Here is a 26689-nt window from a genome sequence, read left to right as displayed (position 1 = left end):
ACCTAATTCAATCACTAACAAAGACATTATTAAGAATAATAATTTTGTGGGTGTTCAATATTTGTTGTTTATAAATTATTTTAATTAGGATTTAATATGATAATTATTCTTACTAAATATCTTAGTTAAAAATCTTAGTGTATCAATTTTTATAAACCCACACAAATACCAAAAAAAAAAAAAAAAAGGAATCAAACCTTTGCAGATATTCGGTGGAGGCTTTCCACATGTTGGTTTGCATGCTTGTTTAGGGAAGAAGAGCTGATTATGCTCTTGGAATTGAGGGAAAGAGAACTTAGAATGAAGAGAGAGAGAGAGAGAGAGAGAGAGAGAAATGTGCTCAACAAGCATTGTATATATATCACTACAAGAAATTGCATTTTTCGCAACGCAACAAAATATGTTGCTAAAAGGGAAAATTCGTTGGCAAAGAGTTTTGCTGACACACAAAGCTACGTTGGCAACCCGTAGGCGAAAGTGAGTTCGCAAAAGTTTTTACCGACGAAATTATCATTGCGTTGGTAAAAGTAATGCCTTTAGCGACGAACATAGTCATTGATAAAAGCCTTCATCCATCGTCGGCAATTTTCCTTGCGTTGGTAAAAGTCATTCAAATATGATGATTGTGTGGCACTTTTCGCAACACAAATTTGCATGGGCAAAACATATACTTTTACCAACAACATATGCGTTGGCAAAAGTAAACTTTTGGCGACACATTTACGTCGGTAAATGTTGCCATTTGCCGACGATTTGTTTGTCGCTAAAGCTTTACTTTTGGCAACGACAAATTAGCACTGGCAATTTATACACTTCTACCAACACAATATGAGTGGGCAAAAGTAACTTTTAGCGACACATTTACATCGGTAAATGTTGCCATTTGCCAACAATTTGGTTGTCGATAAAGCTTTAGTTTTGGCAACGATAAATTGGCATTGGCAAAAAATACACTTTTAGCAACACAATATGAGTGGACAAAAATAAACTTTTGGCTACACATTTACCGACAAGTTGTTTGTTGAGAAAGCTTTACTTTCTGGTAACGACAAATTTGCAGCGTAAAAAAAAATTGAAAATCATATATATTTTTTTATAAGATTTACATATTTACAAGAGGCATCCCTCAGGCACTACTATTACAAACTAATAATATTGATATTAAATCACCTAAAGTTGATGTGTAGGCAAAAAAACACTGCTAAAAAATATGCTTTTAGAAGCGTTGTATAAAACCTAAAAGGGTAAACTCACTAAAATACTCAAATACATCCAAATTGTGAACCCATAGTAAAAACAGCAGATAACAAAATGAAATTATGAAACTAACAACCCAAATTTGCAGCAGACTAGCATCTAGTAGCAGCCCGCTTCACAGCAACATTGCAGCAGTAGCAGCCCAGCAAAATTCTGTAGCAGCACACCGGCAGCAGCAGCAGCAGCAGCAGACCAGAGCAGACCAGCAGAATTAAAGATGAAGAACATCTAAGCAACAAGGCAATCACTATTGTAGTGTGTTACCTAGTGGAAGCAGTAAAGATGAAGCCATATTTTCTTTCTTTTGGTAACAAAAATTAAATTTCAACGCAATCACTATTATTGTAGTTAAACAATAATTCTATATTTAGAATTTAGTATGTTCAAATTTGTAAATCTACACTTACAAGGATAGATGCTCGTGATGCAAATTTACTTTTAACAGATGATGAGACCACAATACTTTTAAAATCTTCATGCGACAAATAAGGAAACAGTGGAAGGAAAGCTTCATTGAGACCCATTGCTGGCTTTTCTGTTGCATTCAGAACTGATTTAACATACATATCAAGAAATGTTGCCTGTGCAACAAAAAGCAATCAATCAAAACACTAGCTAGAGGGACGATAAATATAAGTGCAACATAAAATCCGAAATCGCAGGACCTGACATAACATTAACATCTTGTTTGACAACATTGATAATTTTAGTGCCATTTTAGTATTACTAAACACTGTCAGCATCCAAATTTGTAGAATTTCAAAATGTAATGGTTAATTTGGCACTTGAAATCAGAATTTAAATCATATTCCATTTAGCATGTTCATCATTTTGTGCAAAGTCAAGTTTCTCTATCTTAAAAATTAGACCCCCTCTTTAATGGATTTTATTCTTTAATTAGTAACTAATTTTGCATTACCAAATTGCACTCAATAGAGGAAGCTCCAAAATTTATCATTTTTCAACACTAGATAGGGTCATCAATAGCCCACAAGAATATTGTTGCTGATACAACAGCTAAAAGAAAAGAGCTTCTTACCTTCCATTGATCAAATAAAGAAGGAATTAAACTTAAAAATTCCAATAAAAGCCCCAACAGTTCCGAGCTATCTTTGTATAGGATCCTCGCATCCTTTAGTTCTGCAACGTAGGTTTTGTAGATTTATGATGACTGAAAAAATTAAAAATATAAAATGCATAAGAAATTTAGAACTAGAAACCCATAAAAATGATTTAATCAAAACTTGAAAAATGTTAAGAGGGGTAAACCTCTGAGAACAAACGAAAAAATGTTCGTTTGCAAGCCCTTCTCTCACAGAAAGATCCTTGAATAACAATATGAAGAAGTGATGGCTGCACTGCAGCCACTCTGTAAAATGCATTCTTTGATACTGAAGCAAATTGACTCTTGCTTAGTAGAAGACACGACCACTTGAGAAGTCTGTAGCAGCCTACATGAGACTGCAATTTTATTTGCTTTTCCATGACCTGTACAACGGTTGCCGCAAAACTCTTCATAAATGTAACTTTGCCCAAAGCTTTTGTGATCACATCATCAACAGCTTTCCTCGATCCTCGATCATCATAAATACAGAAAGTTTTGAAAATCATATCTACCAATACTGACACAAGCTCAGAAGACATCTCTGGAAAGTTAAAAATGGAGACTGCAACCATAAGCTCAGAACAGAAGCATGTGTGAATCACATTTCAAAGTAAAGCATGCAAAAAGATTAGCCAAGTACGTTGGGTAGGTTCAATGAAATTTGCATTTGTTCTAATAAATATGGAATACCAAAATCATTATTCAGGGCACCATGGGAATACTTAAAAAAAAATTTGAAAAAAAACAAAGAAAAAGAAACTAAATTGCTAGTTTTGAGACTTAAGTAGTGAAGACACACCAAAAAGGTACCAGTAGCTGCATCAAACACATAAAAAACACAAAAACAACTGCGAAATACCAGGGCACATGTTTACACTATTTGATATATCTAAAATAGAAAAGGGATAAATAAATAAAGAAGGCGAAGAAAATAATCCTAAACAATGATGCAAATGATGAAAGTGTGGCATATATGGTAATGAGTGGGAAATCTGCAGTTCTAAGAAGTTAATCACGAACTTGGAAATTTATATCACATTCGCATTTTTATAAGGTTCTTTTTCCCCAAACGATGGCTGAAGCCAAAACAAAAGAAAGCAAAGATCACAAATGCACCTTCTCAAACACCCAGCACCTATCCTATCTTTAGCCAATAACGTTAGAAGAGTCTTGGGAGCATCATGTATAAGCATAAAGGTTTCACGCTGAGCTGCTGCATTCTTAGCTAGGAGATCAACACAGATATTAGTTTCCCTCCATATCAAATTCAACTCATAAACACAGACATTCCTAAGAAAGTGTAAAGTCCATATTTGCACTATTGTTGGAATGTAATGAAGATGAACTCTTATGATTAGATGGATTAAAAAAATGGATGCATTATTGTTAGAACTTACATCGTTCCTGCCACACGAGTACTGACATGGGTCATGTTGGCTGGGATAAGTTTTGGTAGACCAAAATCTGAGATTTGGGTGTCAAGTCTTTCTCGAGGAGAATATTGCTAGCTTTGATATCTCGATGAACAATATGTGGTCGCACAACAAAGTTTGATCAGTATGGGATTGATTTCTGGTTCCCTTCAAACGAAGAAAAAGGAAATAAGGCATCAACGACTGATTCTATAAGATTATCAATAAAAAATAACATAGATAAAGTCAATGTGGCAACCTGAAAGTGGCAAAAGAGCAATAGAACCATTATCATCAAGATGTAACTCTGCTTTTACGGACTAATAACAGACAGTATTCAGAGCCGTGGAAGCATTTTAGTAGCTTTGAAGTTCAGTATTTTTTCATTACTTGTTGATTGCTTCAATCGATAGAAAACAAAAGGAAACAATCTAGAAAGTAATATAAACTATATCAATGACAACAGAAAAAAGGAATAAATTTAATATAGATTAATTTGAGGTTACAACAATGATCAAATAGTAGCATGCTACTACAAATAGTCTAGAGTCTACACATAGGAAATAAAACTAATGAAGCAGCGAGAGTCCCCTACGGAACACCCCAGCAATAAAGAGGCTCAAGTTCAAGTCTCCTTAACATGGAAATATATCAGTCATATGTTGCAGGGAATTAATCTCGCCACATCGACGTTAGATGAACGATAAAGTGAAAAAAAGAAAATACTGGCACCTAGGTGTTGAATCAACTGTCAGGTAACCACTTGGGTCCTTTGCCATGGGAATCCTAAGTGATTTGAAGATTTTAATGTCTTTGTGAATGGAGTTAGATTTGAGTCCAACATTCTTTTGAATCTTTCTCCATTTTATTAACTACAAAACCATACCTTCTTAGTCATTGTCTCTCCTCAATCTAATACTGACTGAATACATGTTACACTATACTATACTACTCTATAATACTGACTGAATACATGTTGCTGTCATTATGTAGTTGGGCAGCTAATGAACACAAAATCATGGTCCAGCTATTGTCACGATTTTATGTGTAAGGATCAAAATGGGATTTGACTAGAAGTGCAAGAGGTTGATTATCATGATATCGTGTATAGGAACCAAAATGAGATTTGGTGCAAAGTGTAATTTACCCTAAAAACAACCTAGAAGTGTTTCTCTAAAAATTGAGTGTTCTCATCCAAAAAAATAAAATAAAATAAATAAAAAATCTGAGAACAAAAAAGAAAATGAAATCCATATCAAACCAGTTTATTTTCTTGCGACTTCTCTCTAATTATGGAAGAAATATCCACAGCCTCTGCTTTTAGCAAAAGTTGCAGACAATTAAATTCCCAATGACAGTAAAGAGATTAGTAACCCTGAGGTATCACTCACTGTCATCTTCCTCTGCATCAACAAATTCTCCGACTAGCGCGACGTCAACCCCAATAATAATAATAATAATAATAATAATAATAATAACAATACACAACGTTTATTGTATAGTAAAACCATAGATAATACTCATCTTTATGTTCCAAATCTCAGTCCAAACCCCATGTTTGCAACCAGTAATAAAGAGGATATTAGCATCTTTCACTAAGTTCCAATATGCAATGCAATGCGATGCCATACAGAATTCACAAAAATAGAAGTGAGTATTGAAGATTCAAATTTAATGTGATGTGAGTCACATCTAAAGTGAAGCTAATCCACACACCAACCATTTTTCGGACTACTTATTATGGCTCTGTAGCTTTTTTGTCCATATAAAGAATGATGTGGCTACTGAGTAAAACTTCAATGCAACAATGATATCACGTCATCGTTCATATGTGGTACTGCTATCCAATCATAAAACACCACATAAGAACATGAACCATACTATCTAAATGTAACCATCCTATCCAACTCATTCCACTAATTGGCACAGATGCATAGTGGTGTAGAATACACTTATATGGCAGGCTATGATTGGTTTGTCATACCATTTCACTCAATTTTTTCTGCTCATTTAGCTCATATTACTGAAAAAATAGAGTAAGTATCAACTTTCTTTCTTCAATTTCAAAACTATCATTGACACAACATTGAAGATAAGAATGTTGGGTAGTGTGGATCCTGATAAAAACTAACCCACTCACAGCGTAATTTTGGAGTAAGGATATTTATGATATTACCACACTTGTGACCCATTGTCCTAATTTTCAATCTCTGTAATCTCTGGTAACCGTTCTGGTCATAGTGAAAACCGCAGCAACCATGTGATTTATTTTTCTTTATGTGTGCATGTGAGTATCACCTATCTTGATTAGGTATCGCGGATTCCTAATAGATAATTCTATAATGAAAGTCGTAACTCTTCAAATATTCCTGTGAAATACAGCTTAGGTTCTAACCTGCATTCTGTCCTCGAAGGAACCGGCAAAAAGCATCTCTCCATTTGCATCTGAAGTCAATGATGTGATTCTCATATGTCCCCCTCCACTTCTGATGGAAGCAAATCTGGTGACTTTTTTCTTCAACCATACCTCAATAATCCCACATTTTGTGGCTATAAATATTAAGTCATTGTTTACAGCCATGCAGTGAATGTCTAATCCCGTTGAGAATGTCCCTATCACTGCCTTGGTTGAGAGAGAGAAAACCTTTCATATGTAAACAAGAATCACTCATCAATCAAAGTTTTATATTTTATTATTATTATTTTTGTTTTGGAGGGGGGGGGTGACAAATGATAGGGATGATAATGGTTCAATACCTTCCCCGCAATGCCATCAACTGAAGTACCACCCGCAAAGAGAAGACCACTGTGAATACATAAAGAATGTATAGTTTGTTTCCCTAAGATTTTTCTCACACCAGAATAGAATGTAGCGGTTGTGTATTTGTGCAAATCCACCTCCTGCCATTTTTTCTCTAAATTTTCAGGACAAATAAGAATATTCTTAAGCTTTCTTTAGTAAGTACTAGAGAGTATCAATTGCAAAATTATTGGAAGTTCATAAGTACAGGTAGAGGGGTAACCTAGGGCAACCTTTATGCTACGTTTGGGTCTTGGATTTGTAGATAGAAAATAAAAAGGAAATGGAAAAAGATGGGAAAGGAAAATGAAGTAAAAGAAGATTTTTTTCTCTCTTTTTTTGTTGGGCTTGGAAAATGAGAAGAAAATGCATACATATTAATAAAATATAATTTTTTTTTATAAATTACCCATAAAAATAAATATTTATGAGTAATGTATTTCCCTCGACAAATCTAAGATCCAAACATAGCCTTAATTCCAAGGCCAAATAGACTGAATCCAGTCGATGTTAGAGAATGTTTACCAGGATACTGTAACCAGTGCAACCATAGTACAGCTTACTTCCAAACATTGCAAGGGACTTGATGGTTTTGTTGAAGTTAATATGCTTTATAACCCCAGACCAATTATAAATCTGCACAACATATTGTTCAACAAATCATTATATTCTATGAATCACACATGTTAATTTGTTGGAACAATCTAAGAAAGCTTGCCTTAACTCCTGTTCCTTGGGAGGAAAAGCATGCAACGTTGGCATTTGCTGTCAACTCGTGAACTGCTTCTTTCACATCATGAACTTGAAGGCACTGAATTTCTTCTTGCTTGATTGCCCTAACCTTCAGATGAAAAAATAATTTGAAAACTTGTCTCAAAATGACATAAACAGAGTTCTAAAACGACTTGACGATTGCAGGACCTTAATTTTGGTAGTAAGCAACATGGCCAAGCGTAAATAAGACTTGAACGTGGCCCTTATATATTTTTTTACTCCTAAATTTCAATATATGAAGACTGATTTTAAATGGAGAGTGGCAACCTTAATGTTGTTGGATCATAGATTTGTGGAGAAAAAGGAATAAGGAAGGGAAAAGTGAAAAAAAAAAAACCATCCTTCCCTTTCCCTTTCTCTGAACAAATCCTTCAATAAATCCAAGATCCAAACAAAACCTAAGGGTTTCACCACACTACTCTTTATGTGTTATATTCAATAAATTTTCATGGAGAACCAAACATTGGTGTTTATAACTACTTTTAATCTGATGTGTAGGCTATCATCATCAATTTTGAGTCACTAATCCCGTTCCCAAATCTATTCGTAATTATTTGCAAGTCAATCTTGTAACACCAATTCTACAAACTTAAGCGAACACAGCAAAAAGCTGCAAATGAAGGCTTCAAACCCATGATGCAAAAGATCCAGAGCTTGATTCTAAGATTCACCCAAAATGAAGATCCACACATTGAAACAAAAGATACCCAGATTGAACCCATCGCTTCACATAAATCTCTTTGAAAACACAAATGTAAATATATATATATATATATACAGGGAGAGAGTGCGTAAGTAAGTAAGTAAGTACGTATAGTTATCTATTTAAGCATATGAAGATCAAAAGAAGGCCATTGAAGTGAGAGGATATAGAAGGATCTGGGGAAGTAGAGAGAGAGTGAGGATGAATCCGAACCCTAGGACTGTGATCTTGGCGAAATTGGATGAAACTCAACTGAAATTGAGAGAAATGAGAGTATGTATGTGTGTATTTTGAGTGTATAGGATTTGATTTTTGAAATGCAAAGGCTCTCTCTCCCTCTCTCTGTCTTTCAAAGTGTCTCTTTTGTGTTGTGGTTGTGCCAGCGACTTTCAAATCCATTTTCCAGGTCACTCCCCGTTTAGAGATAGAGAAACACATACATTGAGAGATTGGTTTGGGGAGATTTGATGAGGAAAAAGAAAAGAGGGAATTTTAAATGTCTACTGCCGATCAGCAGATCACCCAAAAAAATAAAAATAAATAAATAAATAAAATATTTAAAACAATTTTTAGATTTGTTTTTTAAAAAAAAATTAAAAATAATCTCAGAGCAATAAAAATTAAAATTATATTTTTAAAATTTTAAAAAGTATTTATGACCTAAAAGATTCAAAAAAATTTAAAATTTGTTTTTTTTGAAAAAATTAAAAATAACTTGAAAGCAATAAAAATCAAAATTATATTTTTGAAATTTTAAAAAGTATTTATGACCTAAAAGATAAAAATATACAAAAATAATAAGTTTTTTTTTTCACCCATTTTTTTTTTTAGTTTTTTACAAAAACAAACATATTGAAATTGATAATCTAACCATATTCTTTGAAAAAGTTTAAATTATATCAAATTAGTCATCTCAACTGAAGAGTGTGTTTGGGCTCAATGGGTTCATTTTGTGATCTAATTCAATGATCACTTTAATTTTGCAATTCAGTAACCAAAATATTTAAAACTCTTTCAAAAAATTATAATCAAAAACACAAATCACTAAATCACATCATTCCACTAGCAAAACTTTTACCGACGAATAGTGTTATCATCGCTAAATGGTTAACTCTTTGCCCACGCCAACTTGTCGTCGCCAAAAGTAAGCACACTAATAGCAACGCTCATTGTGTTGCTAAAACATAAGCCTCGTAGGTAAAAGTTTTGAAATTTTGGCGCCAACCAAAAAATTTGGCGCTAAAATAATGTTATGCCTTTTTAGCGACGACAACAAATTGCGTCGGTAAATGTATACTTTTACCAACGAAATTGATCACTGTGTCGCCAAAAATATACTTTTGGTGATGAAAAATTGACGTCGTCGGCAAAAGTAGTCGCCAAAAGTGTAATTTCTTGTAGTGTATATGCATGCAAGCATTCATTGTATATAGATGTGCATGCAAGCATTCGGTGAAAAAAGAAAAAAGAAAAAGAAAGAGAAATCTCTGAAGCAACCAAGCTTAGTAGTAGGAGAGGAAGAATAGTAGGAGATTAAGGAAGCCAAAATTCTTAACCATTTCATCACCCAACAACTAAGTAAGAAAACCCTCTCAACCCTCTCATTATTTTTTTTTTTATATTTGAAAATTTCAGATTATATACATATGATAAAATGTCTAAACTTGTAGATAGAATTTTATTTATAATTGTCTGAAAATTTATGGTGGTATATCAAATATTGGTAGTTTGAAAATCATGATAATATTGTGGAATTTGGACTTGCGTGTGTAGTTTATGCCATTAAAGAGATTATTAAAGATGTTATTTTGCCCTTTAAATTTGCCAGAAAGTTGTACGAATTTTTAGACAGTTTTTTACTCAAAATTTGAAGATGATTGCTCTAAAAAGTTGTTGATAATGATGTGTAGTTCATCCATAAATGTTTTTAACAATTATTGACTATTGTACAAATTTATACAGATTTGTAACCAAATCTGGAGCTATAGGCTGATTTTATTATGTGTTTGAAAAATCATTAAAAATTTTATATTAAACCAAATCTGATAATTTCTAAGCAAAAAATGAAATTTGAGAAGTCTAGTTTCATAATAAATTTTTAGATCATGGAATTCACTTATAAATTTAAGTATGGAATTAATTTAAGAAAATGTGATAAATCTGTGTCATAAACACTCTTGGAATTTTTAAGAATTATTTATAATTTATTTTTGGAAAATTCTTTCTGAAAATGACCATAACATGTTTATTGAGCATTCTGTAGATTTATATGAATTTTAGAGTTGTATAAGTAATTTATTTATAATTTTATTTTCAAGATATACATTTTGAAAATTTTGACAGATTAAGGAGGAATCAAAAATTATCTCTTCAATTGTTTATTTATAACTTATTTTTGGGAAATTCTTTCTGAAAAATGACCTAAACATATTTATTGATTATTCTGTACATTTTCACAAATTTTAGAACTGTATAAATAATTTATTTATAATTTTTATTACCTAAGGTATAACCTGAAAATTTCTGGACATATTTAAGATCATCACTTCAATTATTTATTTGGATAAAAATCAGTTATTGTGTTGGTCTAATTCAGCAAATATTGTAAATTAGTAATCCATGTATGGGTGTATTGTGGTTATTTAATATTGTGCTAGTCTAATCTTATAGATTAAAAGTCCATGCATGTGTGTAATTATGACTTATTCCCTTTTCTTTTTATATCTAAATTATTATTTCATACCATGGTTTAAATAAATTGTTTATTTAAATATTGTACAAATGTTTATTATTGTGTGACATATGTAATATTTTATGTTCGGATTTTAATGAGTTGGTATAATATTATTGGTAATTAAATTTTGAATTATTGTTAATATCTCAACGAGTAAAGAGACACGAAATTTAACCAATGATACATTAAAATGTCAAAGTGATGGGGTGAGCCCGGTCTAGAGTCTTACGCAAGTTAGTTGCGAACCGTAACATGGCACAGGAAGGTATTTCGGCTCTTATTGGTGTAGGCGATATAAGGTTGGTAGTGCGGGCGTCACAGCATAGACTGTTCCCTTGGGGCAGACCATGATGTCACGACTAGGGTATGTAACCCTGGTGCGTGGGCATTGGTAGTTACTATAAGTAACATTTGAATATTTGACCAAGGGGGAGTCAGAATTGTCCGTGGCCATTGCTTAGCGGTTGAGTGGAAATAGTGCTCTGCAGGGAGTTACTTAAATCTATCTGATAAACTAAATCTATGAAAATTTTAAAAAAATAAAAATAAATAAATAAATAAAATAAAATAAAATAAAGAAAGGTGGGCATATTCCTCATGATGAAATACTGCTTCCGTTTGTTATAGTTTTATTTTTTTTTATCTATTGTTATTATTTCAACTGATAACATTCCTTTATGCTTACTAAATGTTACTTGTTATTCTGTTACTACAGATTATTCATAATTTGTGAGTATTATTATCTGGGTGGGTATTTTCGGGTGGTAGTATCTTATTGAGCTCGTCGCTCACTGGCATTCCCGTTGCCTTGGCGTTTATGCCAGGTACCGAAGAAACCGAAGGAAACACCGAGGCCTTGCAAGGCGACACTCAGCCTTGGTTAGCTTGAAGAGTGCCCAAGTTCCATGAATCATTTCCTAAAAATTCTTGTTTTTCTGTAGTTTTCTTTTTATATTTGTCATTTCGGTTATGTACAAAGACTAAGTTGTGATGTAAGAACTTTAAATTCTAGGTTGTTAATTAATGGATGTTAGTAATATTGGTGGTAATATTGATTTTAAGATTCTAAATCTTATTATGATGTCCTTAAATTTGGGGCGTCACACGGAGATCCTAAGATTACATTCACAGGGATGTCGTAAGTTGTTTGAAAATGGGATATACCCTCTGGGTTACATCGCAAATAAGCATAGTTTCCCATTTCTATACAAATCAACAACACACAGAATAAAGAGGAAAGTGCAAGAACACTTACGATATAAGGAGAAGATGATTCAAACGGTGAAACGAAAACAAGCGTTAGCACCAGACGCAATCGTGGTCGAAATAGGTGTCGAGGCAAACAATCCCAAATATCAATGCTAATGATTTGTGCAAAGGAAGGGTAAATGATGCACCCTTCCGACGCACATGTCGTTTTATTTGAATAAATGTGCCCCCATATTTAATATCAAGTACTGATAGACATTTCGAGCCTTAGACACGTGGTTAGGTGACATCAGGGCAATAAAACCTAAAGCCCCCCAAAGCCTATCCTAGGTATACATCGGCAAAAACTTGATGCCGATCTCTTGCTTGGAGCAAGGAACAGGTCTACGATGGTCTTCTTCAAAAACCTATCCTAGGAATAGTACGATGGCTCTAAATAATGTTGATCTCTTGCTTGGAGCAAGGAACAAGTCTACGATGGTCTTCCTCTAAAACCTATCCTAGGGATAGTACACCGGCAAAACTTGATGGCGATCTCATGTTGGAGCAAGGAACAAGTCTACGATAGTCTTCCTTTGAAACCTATCCTACAGATAGTACATCGGCAAAACTTGATGCCGATCTCTTGCTTGGGGTAAAGAACAGGTCTATGACGGTCTTCCTTTAAAACCTGTCCTAGGGATAGTACATCAGCAAAACTTGATGCCAATCTCTTGCTTGGAGGAAGGAACTGGTCTATGATGGTCTTCCTTATAAACCTATGCTAGGGATACTACAACGGCTCTAAATAATGCCGATCTCTTGCATGGAGTGAAGAGTGGATCTATGCTGATCCACAATAAAAACTATCCCAAAGATAATACGTTGGCTTAGAGTGATGTCGATCTCTTGCTGAAGCAAGGACAGGATTTATGGTAATCCTCCCATGAAAAATATTTGAAGGATGAAAACACAATCCACAAATTTTAACCAAAGTCGTAGCCAGAAACATAATCCATCGCATGCTATAAGTCATTAATCTACATCTTCTAAAAAACAAAAGAAAACAAAACCAAATTATAGCAAGACCAAGAAAGTAATTCATCTCAATCCAACCGGCAAAGTTTTCCAATATACATTTAAAAAAATAAATAAAAAATCATGATCACTTCTCCTAAGTGTCACCAGCTTTCGCTTATTTGGTAGCATCATTTTGATGTTTGGCAGTCTCAAAGCGTAGATAAGGAATGTTCTTCCTCAAATCGGAGTCCGTAGGAACATTTGTCGCCTCGAGTGTCAACATCCAGCCATCCTCGAACAACATGTTCTCAAGCTTGGCAAACTACACTTCATAGACAACGGTGGCCTCATTGCACCCCTCATCTTTTGTCACTTTGACTATACACACTAGGCTTTGCTTTGAAGCAGCAAGAGCATTGATAAGTTGTTTCTTTTCCACCTTTAAAGAGCCGATCTCTTGTTCCGAAGATTTTAACACTAAATCCATTGTTTGGAACTTTTTCTCAGCCTTCGCCTCCTTCTCCTCTGCATTTACTGCTTGAAGCTCCAACTTTTTGATCTTTTCGACCTGACGATCACTAGATGTCTTTATCTTATCCGCAACTGTGACCAGTCTGTTATGATGCACCATGGCCTTATAATTGGAAAACATAACATATATAAAATCAAAATTTGTTTTCAAAATCAAAAAAAGAAACAAAGGAGCACAACAAAACAATGAGAAGAGAAAATAGGTACTAACCACTAGAGAGAAGTGCAGAGCTTGAGAGAAGATGGAAACATCTAATTGTTCGGCTAAGCGTGCGGCGTCAACGGGTAAAATAGAACTACGGAGTGGTGTTTCCCATGGTTGTATTCGCATTCGTCAACTGCCAATCTTTTAGAGAAAGCATCAATGCGATCGGGAAGGCTACGATTGTTGGATCAAAAGCAGAGACTAGAGGTGATAGAGTAGTAATTGTAGGAGGGTTAGAGCGGTTCTTCTTCCATATTTTGGCTAATTGGTCGGCGGGACATTTGCCTGATCTCTAGGCAGAAGATGGAGGAACAGAGTTAGTAGAAACAATGATAGGAGAAGGGGGCGTGTACTACCCGAAAATAATTACTATAACTCATGCTCAACATTAATGAGTGATCACAAAGACAAAATAGTTATCTTTCATTAATTGACAATTAAGCTTTACAAAAGAGTGATATAATAGAAAGACAAGATGAAAGTTAGACAACTAAGAGATGCTCTAAAGGCTTACATCTTTCTAAGACGATGCTTGGTTACAACAAAAGTGGACTTAAGTCCAATACAATCAAAGCCCTTGGCTTGTACAATAAAATAAATAAAACAAACACATAAAAGAAGCTCTCACTCCAAGTCCTCCCAAACTATTGCCTTGGCAGAGGCATATCATCAGCACCTAAAATGTTTTTTCCACATAGGGTGAGCCAAAGCCCAGTAGAAATAATCCAACACAACGTATGAATTTTAACAAAGCTATAAGGTGAATGCATATGTAATGTTCATGCCAAAACATTTTTATATCTCTTTCCAAAACCATGCAATGCCATAATAATGTCATGGTTGATAAATAGTTTCATCTACAATAGATAATACCCCAGTGAATCACACGATGGGAATTTCAAAACATTGTAACTTTTCTCAGAAATTTCGTCTAAAGAAAATCGTAAACCGGGACCCATGTAAATGTAGGCCATATAAGCACTACTATTGCCATTTTATAGAAATTTTGTCTGTGGGATCGACACCTATGTATACGCGCGATTTTTGGGACTTTCACTCTGGACACACATGCCAACTTATTTCAACAATACAATTCATGTTTTTCCCAGGTTTACCCGTTTTTCTCAAAACGATAAACATTTCCAATGTATAAGCGTAAGATAATGCCCAATACAAATGAATAAGAAAATAGGTTCAATTCTCCTAATGTACATGCAATTTTTATAACACTCATAGCCCAATACAGATATTTCTAAACAGATAAACATTTATGAATAAAGAGAAATTCTCCAAATTTACAAGAGGTGAGTGATAATACATATCTAACTCCACCATCCTCATCAACCTCACTCCAATTTCACAATTCCAATATCAATATCATAATTTATATAAAATCAATATTTAAGGCATTTAGGACAAAATCCCTTTTCATTCCAAAATCAATTCCAAATATTCAAAATAACAATTTATTCCCAACTCAACATTAATTTTCCATATCAAAATCGTTTTCAAGGATCCATTTGAAAAACCCCTATTTTGATTTTTACCCAAAACGCTAGATTGTTCCAAATCCTTCAAAAATCTCAATATTGTTTAGAAATAACAAATAACTAAATTAAAACTCATAAAAAGAGTGGAGACATCCCTTACGTCAAACTTAGAAGACGCGAGAGAGTGTGTGTAGGAAACTCAAAGATGCCAAAAACCAACTTTGCTTCGATTAGAACGAAGCCCTCGCGGAGCTCTACCTTTTTAACAAAGAGACACGGGTGAGGAGATCGATGGATTTATGTGGATTTTAGGGAAATAGATGAGTTTTAGAGAGACAAAGATGAAAAAGTGATGTAAAAAGTGACTTTTTACGGACTGATATACACGCAGACTGCTCGAGTGTAAAAAGTGTCGCTCAAGTGTCCAAACACAAAAAATGTGACCGCTCGAGCGCATAATATGAACTCCTAGAAGTGTTACAGACATAAGACCATCACTCGAGTTGACGCTGCTCGAGTCCAAGAAACATTGCTTGAGCATAGAATAACACTTCCTAGTAGTTTTGTAGGCTTGCAAAAGTGCTAAGAGTTCACAAAGACTGCTCGAGCGCAAGAAGTGATGAGTGAAGGAGCAAAATTCCGGGCAATAAAAGTTTGAATAACAAGCTATCAACCTGTTCCAAATGCAATCAACACATTCCAAAAGCCAAACTCAAAGAGAGATAAGAGGAAACAAGACATGAATAACTATATATGACAATGAAACCCGGATCTGAAACATCAAATTCGTCGGGTCCAAACTGGAAACGCTATAGGGCGAATCCTCTACCACAACGATAGGCGAGTGTTGGGGCTGATCAGTGGTGGCAGGATCAGAAGATGTTTATGAAGTAAAAGTTGCGATTGCAGCCCTTTCATGTTTTCTGGCTGCTGCGATCTCCAAGAAGTTCTTCGAGGGCATGGTGTCAGAAATTATGGCCTATAAACTGGATGATTCTTCTTGGGATTCTTCTTCGGAAGCGACCTCCTTGATATTCTCTCACAAATGAGAAAGAATGTAGAAGTTGAAACCGTTCTCAGCACCAAGATCTATACCGTCAGTAGCTATTACTGTTCCGTAATAATGAGTATACGAAAGCCGAACGTGGGCATCCTAACCTTGCCCTTGTTGCTCTAGTGGTCCTCTGTACGTCCAAGCTCGCTGTAGAAGAGAGAGGTTTATTTGATTCTCACACTCACTGGGATGAGCAAAAACTTCAAGAGCTATGATAGAAGGTACATAAATATTAATAAACCAGAACTTTCGACAAACAACCTTAAAGGCAAACAAATAAAGACAACTTATAACCTGGACGACCAATTACCTTAGGGATAGGTCGGATCTGATCAACGCTAGGAGGAAATTTCCAATTTCTCTCTACTATTGCAAACACATCATTTATGTCTTTACCAGATTCAGGAAGCATCTAAAGAAGTTGGCACTTCACCGATCTGGGTTTGAAGTAAAATTTTGTTCTTTCTTCGGTGGTTGGAAAAAAAATTATAACAGTACCTAATTTTAGATAGACCTAGGTTGATTCCAAGGATGTCATTCAAAGCTACTATCCCCATCACTATCCTAAAGCAATTAGGCGAAAACTGGAGGGAAGTACCCCATAAAAATGAAGCACCTCTATTAGGAGACGATGAAGAGGGAATCTAACTCCCCCCTCAACTATGTTTATCAAAGGAAGGGGATTTATTCCTCTGATCCCTCTGATATACTGTTGCCAGAGGTAGGAAGATGGATAACAACATCTTCAGGAATACCATACAGAGTCCTAAACTCTACAATACTCTCATTGGATTCAAAGAAGGATCTCAATCGATTCATTTCGACAAACAAAAAAATTAACAATGGAAAGAGAAATCAAAAGAGATGCAAAATCACAAGACGAAAGTAAAATGAGGAACTTACAAAAGTTATGATTCGATAGCTTCAGGCGAAGGGCGAGGAAGTGCGTATAGGGATTGAGGATGCGATGCTATAGAAGATGAAAAGTAAAGAGGCAATTCCTTAATTACTATGTTAGAAGTGAAACAGAGCATTGAAAGAAGAAATGACAGGCGTCATCATTTAATATAAGATTGCTCAACAGACGCATGTCATGAATAAAGTTATCAACCTAGATCCCAACTAAAATTGGCTATGGCACATTCTGCAATTCGCTATAAGTGATCGCCGAAGGGGGGCAATTGTGAAGGGTAAAAATATTGACCTAGAGCCCAAAGAAATGGATGTATGGCCCAGAGCATTCAACCCAGCCAAAGCAACTCCAACGGAAGGTCTAGGCTCAAACCCTTGTTAAGTCTATCCAAAGAAGAGACAAAGTCACGTGACCAAAGGTCTGAATAAGATTGCCTTCTGAAAGGAAAACCACGATACAAAGGAGAGCCCTTGGATTCATTTGTAACCTACGTTGGACATCAAAATTGACAGATATATGGATGTAGGATCAGTATATCTTGAGAAAATGATCATCCGATGAGCAAGATCTAATGATCGAAGATGTGAATAAGTATCCAAACTAATCCAAGCTATCCAAAATGAAACAAATCCGACGGTGATGAATCGAGATAGCTTGACCACTTGCCCGACCAAGGTCTGGGGGCATGAAGTGCCATTAGATCAAGACAGTCATCCAACGACCCAAATACAAGGTATTAGCACTATAAAAGGAAGGATCAGGAATAACAAAAGAGGCAAGTAAAAAACAATATAACTTAGTCTTTCATTTTAATATAATATGCCAAAACATTATTCTGACTTGCCTGTCGGAGGATCCTCTCGACCAAATTTGGTCGGGGGTGATCATTGATGACTTGATGTCTTTTTGTAGAGCATAAGAAGGAGAAGCTTATCTGGCTTTCCTTGTGGAGAAAATTTTGTCCTTCCACAATTTACAATTAAAAAATGCTCATAGGATTACATTATTATAAAAAAACAAAGGACTTAACCCTTGTAAGAGGGGGTAACTTGAGTTCATTTAATTAATTGGGTCCAATCAAAGCCTAATCGGAAAGCCCAAAAATTAATGAATCTGGAGAAATTATCACCAAGTGGAAATTCTATTGAATGAACTCGTGAAAAAGTGAAAAAATTGGGCTGAGGAGGACCTGTCAGACTTATGTCTCTAGAGATAGTCCAACAAGCACATCTGGGAAGGCCTAGATCATACGGCCGCCTAAGAAGGTTAATCATTGCTTTCAGAAGAGATGAATCCCTCAGAGGAGATCCATTCTTCGAGGTATTTTATTAGTCTCAAAGGGGCTCGAAACCACGAACCTAGAGACCTATTCGAGCTGCAACTCAAAAGGTTTCGGATCCATAAACCTAGAGATTCAAAACGCTTGGCTTCGAACAAATTCAAATGCAATCTAAAATTTGCTCTGTTAATGAGTCCTAGAACACTTGCGAGCTTGAAGCTTTCCAAGAATTATGTACCAGAACCATGGGCGTGACAGAGTCCAAAGAAAGGACACGATCCCAAGGGCGGTAGGTGGAGATAAATTCATTCTTTGGTTAAACTAGACTATACTAGGGTCGAGATGGCATGATCTAGGGGGTCCCTAAGACTTGGCAGTATTTGCGGTAGGGTGTTCTCTTGAACTACTCCTAACCCTTTGGGATTATTGGGGATCATTGGTTCGGTGTAGCCAATGAGAAGGGTTCACTGAGAGGTTGATCTTATCTTTGGGATTTTTCTCATCCTCGGAAAGGTCACCTCCTCGGACAAAGTGGTTAGAGGGAATATACCCCATGTGCCTTGCACATAGGCTCCATTGTACATCATGAGGTGCTTATAAATAGCACCCACCCATAACTTTACAAGGAAAAGAATTTTTGGGAGACAATTTCTTTAGGAGAGAGCTAATTTTCCTTCTCTATTATCTACCTGAAAAGTGAAAGTGGGAGATCCATGGAAGAGCATTGCCATTATTCTCTCTCTAACTACCTTTCCCTCTTCTTTACCCAATCTCTTATTTCTATCATCTCTTTGCTATTGTGTTTCTAGTTGCAACCGTTGAAGAATCTAAACCTCTTTTTCATCATTTCTAGAGAAGTTAGGTTTTTTTAGCGATCTTCGAATTTTTCAGCAAGCCTTCAAGGTTTCCAGAAAGCTTTCCTAAAACATTCAAATTTTTCGACGATGTTCTTGGATCCTCTCATTTATTTTTAGTGACTCCGCTGGGGAGACGGATTGGTTAATGGTAGCGACGAGATTCGAAACATATACAACACCGGCAAAAATTGTGGACAATAAGACTTACCAATATGGTTCTTCCATTGGTGGGTGATGAGAGGACTCAAGCTCAAGACCCATCTCTCATCCTTGAAGCTATTCAAGGTCTCGAACACACTCAATAAGAGATTCTCACTACCCCTCAAAATCTCACCCACACCATGTTGGAGGTCAAACAGGCACTGGCAAGCATCAACAACTTCATGGTGATGTTGGGAATGGTCAAAACCATCAAGACCCACCCCTAATTCACCATGAAGTTGCTTGAAATGGTATGCAAAATCAAGTGATAGGAGAAACAAGCCATGGCCAACATCTGGCCTATGAAGCACAAAATCACACACCTAGAGGATTGAACCACGGTCCATTGGTGGTTAGAGGAGTTTCCAGCATGATGAATAGTGTTTTGGCAGTGATGGGTGTTCAAGCAAGGCCCACAAGAATTTCTCTACAAAATGGTGTTCCACCGATGCCTAATTTTGTTTTAATGATTGTAAATTCTACCCATGTACCGAGCGGGTCTTATTTGGCTCCAACAACGACTTTCCAAGCCCAACTAGGGCTGCACACGAGTTGGGCTGAGCCAAGTTTTAGTATGTTTGGGCTTATTTATTAAGATTTTAACGAGTTCGAGCTCAAGCTCGAGCTTAATAAAAATTTAACGAATCGAGCTCGAGCCGAGTTGGCTTAGGCTTGACTTGAGCTCGAGCCTATTCACGAGCCTTAATGAGCTAAAAAATTTTAAATTCATACTTGCGTATGAGACTAAAATTACAATTAAAATTTTGATTATACAATTATATATATAATATATATAGACACACTAAAAAAAAGTCAATATTTACCAAAATAATAATATCTACCATCACTATTATATAAATGTACGATATATAGTTAACTATTATTTACATTTATATTTGTTAAATATATAAATAATGTATTTATCTTATTTTTTATACATATTTTTACATTATTTAATATATAAATAATAAATGTTAAATGAGCCAGCTAATGAGGCGGGCTTTAGTGTGTTTGGGCTTGTTTATTAAAAATTTAACAAGCTCAAGCTTGAGCTTGAACGCAAAAAAATTTAACCAACCGCGTTTGAACAAGTTCTTACCGAGCTGAGCTCGAGCCTGTTCATGAACGACTCTGTTCATTTGCAGTCCTAAGTCTAACCTAGCGTATCCATGGCGTGTAATGGAGTTTATGGAACTTAATTCAATGCTCTATCACTAAATGTCATATCCATAGCTGCCAACGGTAATATCACCACATTTCTTCACCGATGATGAATTCTCTACACCCAAATGATCAAGTTACTCCGGGCTCGATCTATGGGTCTATAGGTCAAGTGCCTAGGGTACACCTTTAAGTTCTCTTTGTCAACAATTTCTCACCCTTGTAGATGTGCAAGCCATGTTTGATCTAGAATAGAGCAAGAGAATTCTACTTTCTTTGCTCGACTCGGACATCAAACCTCCATACTTGGTCGAAGTGTTGAATTACCCATACATGGAGGGGTACACTGTACTGCCCTGAAATAACTAGCAATAAAACCATCTCATGATAATAATGAAATAAAGATACAATACAAAATATAATGCCCTTCCATTTCATATGATCTCGAATTTACAAAAGATAACACTTGCAATTATACATTCATGAGTCATAACCTTGAATCTATAGCATGTGTTATAGACAAAAGATATGAAATCTAAGCTAAACAAGTAATTAAATGCCTTAAAGGCTATAACTTTCCAAGACGATGCTTGGTTATAACAAAAGTAAGTCCAAGCTCAATACAGTTAAAGTCCTAGGCTTGTACATCAAGAAACACAACAAATAAACAAAAATAAGCCTTCAACTCCAAGTTCCACCTAATCTATGTTCTTGGTGAAGGTCTATCATCGACACCTGAAAATGGTTTTCCGACGTAGGGTGAGCCAAAACCCAGTAGAAATACTCTAACACGGTTTATGAATCTTAATAGAGATATAAGGTGAATGCATATGCAATGCTCGTGTAGAAAACATTATATATCTCCTTTCAAAACCATGCAATGCCAAGTCTGTATCACAACTTAAGAAATCATTTCCTTTATAATAGAAAATAGGATTGTGAATACAACTTTGGGAATCCCTAGGTACGTGTTTGCAAGTAGGCTATACAAGCACTGCTAATTTGTTATTTTTAGTAGTATTAATCGGAAGGCTTAACACCTAACCATGCATGTTTTTGGACTTTCACCACGGACACACAAGCCAATATAATATTGTAACCACACCCCTTACCCAGATTCACCAAGGTATTTATCCATTTTTCTCAAACAATAAACACTTTCAATGTGTTAAATATGCAACAATGTCCAATGCAAATGGATGAGAAAATAGTTTCAATTCTCCTAGTTCTCATGCAATTTCTATAGCAATCATAACTATCCTCCACCGATAGCCCAAAACGGATATCTCTAAATAGATAAATAAATTTCCAATAAGGTTATACTTTCAAAAAATTCAAGATAGGAGTGATAATACATATCCAACTCCGCAATCCTCATCAACATTAATCCAATTTCACAAATCCAACATCAATTTCATTTATCTATACAAAATCAACATTCAATAAATTTAGGGCAAATTCTTTTTTTCTTTATAAACCAATCCCAAGGATAAAAGTCCATCTTTTTGTCATAACTCCACAATAAATACATTTCCTCAATCATTTCAAATAATTCATTTGAAAACCCCTCTTTCTTTATTTCAATCCAAAACCTAAAAACCTTAGGTTTGTCCAAAAATATCCAAATCACAGTGTTGTTTCAAAAACACAAATAACTAAGTTAAAAATTATAAGAAAGTGCAAAAATATCCCTACCTCAAGCGTAGAAGACAAGAGAGAGAAAGGAGAAACCACAACGAGGCTGAAATCCAACTTTGTTCCGATTAGAACGAAACTCTAGGTGAGCTCTACCTTTTTTATCAAAGGGATTACGGTAAAAAAATCAACGGATCTAGGTGTATTTGTAGAGAGAATGTGAGTTCAGAAGAGAGGGTCTCAACTTAGGGTTTTGAAATGTTTAGAGAGAGAGAAAGAGAGGGATGAAAAAGTGAGTAAAAAAGGTGACTTTATGGACTGATATATGCGCAGACCGCTCGGGCACTCAAACTGCTCGCTTGAGGGAAGAATACCAAATCTCAGAAGTTTTACAAACAGAGGACCATCGCTAGAGCACTAGAAATACCGCTCGAGCGAAGAATGCTATGTTTTAGTATCTTTGGAGACCTATAAAAGTACTAGAAATTCACAAAGATCGCTCGAGCGCAGGAATCACCGCTCGAGCAAAAAGGCAGAATTTTGGGCAACAACAGTTTTGCAAAATAAGCTTCTAACCTGTTCCAAATGCAACCGAGACACTCCAATAACCAAACTCAATGCGGAATAAGGAGAAACAAAACATGAACAACCATATAAGTTAATGAAACCCAGATCTAGAACATCAAATGGGTCGGGTCTAAACCCGAATCGCTATATACACTGTTTTGAAGTTCACCAAATTTGACAAAAAACAAGGAAAATGATCGGGAACATGTTGTTCGATTCATCAGGACTTTGGCATTCATGGTTTAAATCACGTTCTCCGGCTAAGAGAATTCTCTAAAATTTTCATCGATCGAGTGTGTAGTTGGTATGTTAACTTGGCCCCAAATTCTATACAAATTTGGGAGGAGATGGTCAACAAATTGCATGCTAAATTCTTTCAAGTAATTGAGAAGGTCATCACTATCACTCTTTATAATGAAAAACAACGAGAGGGTGAAGATATTTTCAAATATATGAAGAGGTTCCAAAACAAGGCGGTGGACTATCACGAAACCATATGGGAAAGCTACTTGGTTCAAATCAATGTTGAAGGGGCATGGAATAGGTACAAGATGTTTCTTCTAAGTCACAAGCTACCCACCTTCTCGGCACTAATTGAAGCAGCTCAGAACATTAACATACCCCAGTCTCAAGAGATCAGGTTTGAGACTAGTTATAAAACTAGCTTCAAGTGAACTCGAGGACCTTCTGTCAATGCAGCTTCCGCGTCCTCTACCAGAAATTTGTAGGGAGAGGGATTTAGAGGTCAGAAGAGGAAGAGCTACGAAAATGACACTCTGTTTCCATGTGGTATTGAGGATGTGAAGGCCTTAATCAAAGAATGAGTAGCATACAAGGAATTAAAGTTGCCTCATATCGAAGAGCTTTTGCCAAAGAAGGATCAAGGGTCCTAATTATTTTGTTTCCACTAATCACTAAGGCATCCTACAGAAAAGTGTTAGAAATTAAGAAGATCTTTAGAAAGAAAGTTGAAGTAGATGAGCTAAGGTTCAAAGAACAAGGGCCCCATGATATCTTAGAAAGTGTAGCTATGATGGCGTATGACGGGCCAATGATTGAAACAACTGAAAACTCAGAAGATGATGAGCATTTCCTCGAAGACGCCCTCAAGCTAGAAGGCGAAGAAGCTTTTTCTGGTGAATCCTTTGATCGAGAAGGAGAAGTTGGTTACAAAGCACCCTTCAATCCAAAAAGAAAGCATCATGTTCGTATGCCATCCTACTTTAATAAGATTGAGGAGCTGGTTAACTATGAACCGTTGGGGGTAGAGAAATATCCGAATCACTATGAAAAGACTCTCAAGGATAACATCAAGTTCAAATAGTGCTTCAATCAACTTGGGCATTCTGAGGAAGCAAGAACTGAAATTACCAAGTCCATTATCAACATTGTTGAGGCACACCATGAGGGGGGTATGACAATTGAAGGATCTATTTCGAGGAAAGCAAGGGGACATGCTAGTGCTATAATCTTTTTTGAGGCAAATAAAAAATACCCTTTTTCACACAACCGACCACACTATGTGACCGCTTACATCAATGAGGTTGCGTTCAAGAGGGCTTTCCTAGATAACAGAGCTTCCATTATTATCATGGCTCGGCCAACTCTAGAGAAGGCCAGGATTTTCGAAGACCACATCGTGAAACAACCAATAGTCATCACAGGTTTCAGAGAAGAAAAGAGAGTTACTCTGGGGTATGTGGCAATTGATCTGGCTGTAGGGGTGAGTCTCAGCAACCAGATTTTATATCATTGACTCCGAGACAAATTACCACATTATCTTGGAGGGGACTTGGACGCACAAGTATGGTGCGGTGCCTTCAAGTTATCATCAATGTGACAAAGCCAAATGGGGAAATGAGACAATGACTATAGAGGTTTTAGAAAGACCCTTTGATGCGTTTGAACCTTATTACTCAGATGCCAAACTAAAAGTTGAGTCAAACAAACGGCCATTGTCCTAACATTCCTCCTTGCCTAAAAGCCCTCCTGTCCCTTGGAAGGTGATGAAGGTCCAAAAAAGAGGCAAGATGGTGTACTGCTTATGAAGGTGCGGGGGTCAGTTTCTCCCATAGTTGTCCCCGAGTTGAAGGAAGAACCTCCCGATGAGGACATAGTGATAAAGCCTGAAACGGCTCTAGAAATGTATGCAAGATGGACCGAAGCCACAACTCGAGTGACTGGTGGGGCAAAGGTCGATATCCTATAGAAGAAACCTATTCATGATATTTACACTTGTTATCTATGATATCTACAGTTTTTATTTTATTACTTGTCCAAGAAGTTTTATATTTCTTATGTTATTAAGAAGTTTATTTCCCCTATAATTGTGTAATTGTGTATCTCCATTATATTATATTGTTTGAGATAGTTTTCATTTTCTTTGTCACCCCTCAAAGAAGAAAGAGAAGTAGTAGACCCGGTTTCCCGTCAGAAGGGATCTTACTTGCCAAAGTAAGGTGTGTGCTTCGACTTAGACTTCTAAGGGAAAGCCCTTACTTCCATTAGTGGAAGTTTGGTAGACTCGATTGCCTGCTAAAAGGGATCTTTCTTGCCAAAGTTCTAAAGAAAATAATAGTCCTAAAATAGAATAAAAATCTGAATTGCATTGCAATATAAGTCTCACAAGTAACCAGGACATCATAGTCATTATAGTAACGACTCAAATAAGGCTGAAATAAAATTACATTATACTAAGAAGTACAAAATGCTACATATCCCACACATAACTTGCTTGATTGCTAGCTATTTTTTATTTTTAATTTTAATTGAGATTGCTAGTTAAATCATAAATAATTTTAAAATGAAAAATAAGGATAAAAACAAATAATAAAATATGGAAACTGAATATAGTATATAATCATTAATAAAAAAATAAAATAAAAGGTACATTCTAGCTTAAAATGTTGATCTATTGATGAATTATTGATTTTAGGGGATATTTTTATTTTAATTTTTTATTATGCATTGCCTAGTAAATCTTTTAAACTCAATAAAAATGATATTTTAAATATTTATGTACACTTACATTGAGTTAATAGCTAAAATTCTTTTGTTTAATCGATTTTACTTAACAATAATAGGTAAATTGTTTAAATTGGAAACAAATCAAAAGTCTAGGATTTGAATTAATAAAATAAAAAATTTAAGGTTTATTTTGTTATCAAGGTCAAACTCTATAGTTTTTTTTTTTTTTTTTTTTTTTTTTTTTTTTTTTTTGTTGTTGTTGTTGTTGGTGTTGTTATTGTAATTATCTCTAAATAAAAAGAAAATGGTGAGTTAGTGCATGAGCTTCTTATCATGAAAACTTAATCAAAATTTTACTATGCTACGTTATTATGTTATGCGTTTCATACATATAACATGAGTGTAAATTTAAAGTTATTATGTTATGAGTTCCATACATATATTAATCCTGTCCATATATTTCAATTTGGAAAATTTCTATCTACCTACAAAATTCTAATTGTTGTATTGTATGGCTATGTATAAAATAAATTTGAAATAGACATTAATGTTTTTAGGTAAAATTTTAAATAAAAATTCTAAATACATAATATTACTGTGCTAATTTTAAGTAAAATTCTCATTGATCTACTACTATTATAAAAGTATGAAGGATTGTCATATTTTCTACATTTTACGTATCCTGAAAATATCCTCCCAAACTTATAAACATTACACAACAACGTACATCTATCTAACAAACAAACACCTTCTGGAATTCAAACACTTTCAAATATCATAATATGCTCTTTTTTTTTTATAAATAATTTTACTATTGTGACCTCTTCAAAATTTGT

At 35.3% G+C, this 26689-nt stretch overlaps 1 long non-coding RNA gene across 1 annotated transcript; it reads right to left on the bottom strand.

Moving 5' to 3' along the window:
* Positions 1-6497: 6497 nt before the first annotated feature.
* Positions 6498-7417, bottom strand: LOC145821178 (uncharacterized). Its single transcript, XR_014363210.1, has 3 exons — positions 7293-7417; positions 7100-7210; positions 6498-6675 (listed from the first exon to the last, which is right to left on the bottom strand). It is a non-coding gene; the product is annotated as an uncharacterized LOC145821178 (long non-coding RNA).
* Between the last annotated feature and the right edge of the window lie 19272 nt (positions 7418-26689).

The sequence above is a fragment of the Camellia sinensis genome, chromosome 3 (genome assembly GCF_055761805.1).
Source record: "Camellia sinensis isolate YWXY chromosome 3, ASM5576180v1, whole genome shotgun sequence".
In the NCBI taxonomy this organism is placed as follows: Eukaryota; Viridiplantae; Streptophyta; class Magnoliopsida; order Ericales; family Theaceae; genus Camellia; species Camellia sinensis.
The sequence above is the reverse complement of the archived record's forward strand: the minus strand, read 5'-3'. Positions and strand labels throughout refer to the sequence as shown.